A 5,584-nucleotide genomic window follows, 5' to 3' on the forward strand; every position below is an offset into this window, starting at 1 on the left:
CATGGCAAATGTGAGTGACAAATCCATGATGCACACCATCTTGTGTGCATGGCCACTGGGTGCTTGTGTAGGGCCCCTGTGGGTGGGACACAAGAAGTTGAGCCAGCTGTAAGGGGACAATCCTCAGATGATTACCTCAGTCCTGTACAAGTCCAGCCTCAGGTGGCTGATGTTCAGCCATTCATCCACGGACCTCATGCCTTCTTGAATGTTGGAACTGGCAATGGCTGCGTCTTTGGTGAGGGTGAGGAGCACCTGGCTGTCAATGGCATATGACATGATGATGAGGTTGTGTGCACATGTGATGGTGGAGAAGGGGGTCCTGGACACATTGAAGATTGACACGCTGAGAGATGATCCCTGGGCCATGTGCCAGATGTTGCCACTATACTACATGCTGACGGCTTGAGTCCCACTCCCATGGCCTTGCTGGTGGACGGAGCCGGTGTGGAGTAGGAGGGACATAACCTGGTTGGTGTGACAGGGCCTGGAAGGCGGGGCAGCACTGTGTAGGCAGTTGGAGTTGCACACTCAGCATGCAAAGGTGTCGTGTGTGCGCTTAGGGTATGCCTGAGAGTAGGCGGTTGATTTTCGGACGGACATTGCTTGGAGGGTGGCTGCAACATTAGACTGTAGTGTGATGTGGGACATGCAAGGACATGAGGGTCGTGCAATGTGCACGTTGCATGTGCTGACGGTCCTGCCTTTGGCACTGCGTGGCTGTGATAGTGGCACAGACAAGATGATGACAGCCAAATGAATGGGTGGAGGGAGGCAGTCAGGAGCATCTTTGAGGCGTGTGTGTTGCTGAATCCCGCTACTTTGTGGGCCCTTGCTGCAGGGGCCGCAGTAGCAGGCGGCATGTCCTGGAAACTATGCCAAAGGTAGCACACAAAGACAAGGATGTCAGAAAGGACAACTGCAACAGGCGTATGTAAAGGAAGGAGTGTCCGGTTACCCATGGCACACCCAGAGAAAATGGATGCATAATCACCAAAGATGACTTACACAGGATCAGGAAACAGAAGGCCGAGCTGCACACAGGAGACACACCCTCAGCAGGCGTTGACGGCCCGTTGTGGGGACCAACATGCCCAAATACATACACAACCATGGACTTCATACACAATAGAGATTCTAACCCATGAAGAACAGCATGCATGTTGCCAAACTACACATCGACTCATATGCACAATCTTTGACAACTATGCCAGAGATGCCGCATGCAAAATGGCAAGAGACCTGCATTGACAGAGATGAGGCACCTTGGAGGGTGAGGAACACCTTTATTACTCAGGCTCACACTAAGGGAAATGCATCAATATGAACAGACTCACAGGTCATTTGGCTGAACATTTGGGACCTACACTGGACACCCCCTTCACAACACAGATGTTGTAAATCCAAATGGCCTGGCACACAAGTTAAGGGGATGAGCCAAACTCCCCCTGCTGCACACGGAGAGGCTGCAATTCTCCATTGAGCCTCTTATGGGGATGTCCCACACTATGTCCACCTGTAGCATCCTGTATGTTTCTGAGGGAAGTTTTACACACATTGATGCCTTCATCAGAATCCACAAACCATTACAGATGACTGTCACGAAGGTTGACTATCAATTCATGGGAGTCATGCTACATGTCATGTGCTCCATGGTGAGTCGACATGTATGCATGGTAACACAACATGCACAGGAGCAGTTCCCACACATTCCAAACACGTAACACCCCCAAAATGCCTTGCTGCAATCCTCACCCAAAATGACTTTTCCCCATGTCCGTGCATGGAACGCTGATTCAGCACACGTTGCATAACTCATGAGGAATAGCAGGAGGCCAACGATGACACGACCAGACAACATGCGCAAGAGCCTGTGGATGACAGACACACAAGAAGTCAGCTAAGAGATTGTTATCCGCATACATGGTCATTTACTCTACAGGAATAATGTTGTCACCATGCGAATTGAAAATTTAGTGTCTCAGCTAAAATGTGTGGAATGACATCATCACTCGAGTGACACATCAGAACACACATCTAAGTCACTTAGCAGACAGTCAACTGGACACACACATTGCAACACATGCCACACAAGGCTCCAAGCGTGCACACTCAGACCCAGTGACTCACCATTATGAGAAGAAGTTGCGTATGAGCTGACTCCGGATATCCTCCTCCTCCTCCTCCTCCTCACTTGCCTCGTGACCAAGCCCTTCATCCTCCACGGGTGGATGTTCCTGCTCATGCTGCTCCAGGATGAGTGGCACTGCCTTCTCCACTGTCATGTTGTGCAGCATGCAGCACACAAGGAAGATTTTGCAGACCTTTGCCGGTGCATATGGGAGGGACCCGCCTGTCTTGTGAAGGCACCGGAATCGGCTCTTCAGGAGGCCAAACGTCCTCTCAATCACTCGCTTGGTCTGCCCGTGTGCATTGTTGTAACTCTGCAGCTGATCTTGGGTTGCGGAGAGGCGTCATCAGCCATGGCATGTTGGGATAGCCAGAGTCCCCTACATGGAAACATCATGTAAAGAAGTGGTTCAGAAGATGCCATAAGATACAAAGATACCGCAAAACACAGGACAAACAGAGTATACCCACCAACAAGACATGTTCGTTCGTTGTGCAGCCGCAGCATCATTTGTGGCACCCTGCTACGCCTCATGATGTAGGCATCGTGTGCTGACCCTGGAAAACGTGCACAGACATGGGAAATCAGCATGTTAGCAAGACACACCACAAGGGCATTTATAGAGTGGTAATGTTTACGGTTGCGATAGGCGACCTCCTGTGCCTGTGGTGGTACCAAAGCCACATGTGTCCCATCAATGGACCCAATGACATGGGGCATCCCTCCCAGGGCATAGAAATCACCCTTGACACCTGTGACCTCCTCAGGAGTCAGAAAATGTATGAATTCACCCAGGTGCTCCAACATGGCTGCTAAAACATCATGCAGGATACGGCTGAACATAGTCTGTGACATGCCACCAACATCAGCTATGGTGAATTGAAACGTACCTGTGGCAAAAAAATATAGGGCTGCCATCACCTTCATGTTGGGGGTCAGCGCAGTAGGATACCTGTGTCGTGGTTGGAGGTGTGGTGCCAGCTTGGCGGTCAAGTCTTAAATCAACTGTTGGGTGAATCTGTAACGTCGTATGCAGTCACGTTCCCTCATGGCACTCAAGTCTGGCATTGGTCTGGGGACAGGCGGTGCCCTGCAGAAAATTGGAATGAATAACGAAGAGTGAGAAAATAACAACATCAATGTCAATGAACTTAGCACACGCTCAACTGCTAATACACATCTTCTAAATACAGAGTCTGGTCTGTGCAATACATCCAGGACACGTATGCCAGCCAGGTGATACTCCTACGAAAAGCCAGCTACACCCGTTGATTGTCAAATCTACATGACTTGCCCTGAAACGAGCTGTGGGCCAGTGTCAGTGAACAGCCAGAGACATCACAAGAGTGACATACATCCACATATCTGCATTTGAAGGATGTCATCTCATACAGACAGCTGACGGCAAGCTAGACGCACAGATCACATGGAATGTCAAATGTACAGATCACACACATTGTGATGAATGGGTACACGTGAAAACAGAAAACACAGACATTGAGACGACGCAGATATGTCCTCATGTCAAAATATCATGTTCGATGCATACAGACACACGTTACGTGGAAATCCACATGTGGCATGGTGTGCGTAGATGTGTGCCATGCCCATCTACACACAGACACATGTTGGATGCAGCAACAGCAGATGCAGTTGACGGAACACCAACAGCAAGCTCATGGGAACACATGACACACACATGACATAGTCACATCGGTGCATGCTGGTCATTAAATGTCAGTTGTCAGTGTCCCTGTTGCGGGTGGTGGTGACTGTGCCATACCAGTGATGCTGTGCTTGACACGTTTGTACTACATGCACACATGTGCAAAGTGTGAAGGGGAAGTGTGCCACATAGTGCCCCATCACACATGACATGTGTACACAGGTCATCACACATCAATTCTGCAAATACATGAGGAGACATGTGCAATATCACTGCCTGACACACCTAGGCCCTGCACATGTAGGACAGCAATGACAATGACTTGATGTACATCCTTGTGCGAGTCTGAGACCTCCATTTCTTTCATGTGCGCATCCTATCAACAGTGTAAGCGTGTGAAACGCACCATACACACGCTCTGAGGGCGTGTGTACGGTCCGTATCACTAGAGTTGTGTGGCCGTAGGAGTACACGTGGTACAGACCGTACAAGTACGGTCTGTATCACTATAGTAGTGGTGCCGTAGGAGCACGCGTGGTACGGACCGTACACATGTACGTGTACTACCAGTGCCTACACGTACGTGTACTACCAGTGCCTACACGTACAGGTACGCACTGGTAGTACACATACGTTTAGACACTGGTAGTACACGTACGTGTAGGCACGTACGGGTACGTGTATTACCAGTGTGTATACGTACGTGTCAAACGCACTGTGCAACTGGTGCCGTAGGGGTACGTGTGAAATGCACCGTACCTGTGTGTGGATTTGAAAATGACATAGGGGACACATAAGGGACACGTATTAGGCACTAAATGCATGCTGGTTGTCATGGATACAGAGTTTTCAGTTCAAGTTTTTCCATCAGGTGTCCTGGAAAAGTCAGTTGGCCACAAAATACAATGTTGCAAAGTGGTTGTTGACTTGACATGATGCTCAAAATTTGAACGATGCAAATGCTGTCACTGGTGTATGTGGAAAGGGATTGGAGTAAACGTAAGATGCGAATGAATCTGACCAATCACTATGTACTCCTCCAAATGAATGCCCCTCAGCAAGACAGATATAAGTCAGCCAGAACCCATGAGAGGGCACTTGCCTGCACAGCTTTCCTGTTGACAACACTGCTGCTGTCTTTGCTTCCTCTGGCACCATGTCAAGGTCTGTGGAGAGGGCCCAGCCATTCACCCAGGAGGAGAATGAGGCATTGCTGGATGTCATCCTCCCACAGTACACCAGCCTGTATGGGAGACCAGGGGAGCAGGTGAGTGCTGATTCCACTACCTTTGACTGTGCACCTTTTTTGAGACTGTCACTTCTGGCATTGTGTCCAGGTGTGACAGACATGCAATGTTGTTTAGAGTGGGTCCCAGGGGGGGCAATGGCTTATGTCTCCCATGCAGAGCATGATGTAGTTCATGTGTGCACTCCTCACTTGCATTGTGCTTACTGTGACATTCACTGCATAGTGCATGACATATTCAGCCTGGCTAATCCTTTGTGGCATTTTTGTCTATAGTTTTGAGGTGATTCAGTGGTCCCCCTGGTGTGACAGGTGACTGTACCCACAGATGTGTGTGAGTTGAGTGGAGCTGTGGTGAGAGTGTCCAAGTGATGTGTACGCCCCCTGGACATTGATGTGTGTGAATGTTCCTTGTCATGTGGGTGAGTGTCTATGTGAAGTGTTGCACCACAGCTGCATGGAGGAGGCAACAGCTCTACCCATCTGATGTGAGAAGTAAGCCGTGCTGTGTGTCTGACTTGCTGAGCTAGCCCCACACCTG

Source organism: Triturus cristatus, chromosome 10, assembly GCF_964204655.1.
Source record: "Triturus cristatus chromosome 10, aTriCri1.1, whole genome shotgun sequence".
NCBI lineage: Eukaryota > Metazoa > Chordata > Amphibia > Caudata > Salamandridae > Triturus > Triturus cristatus.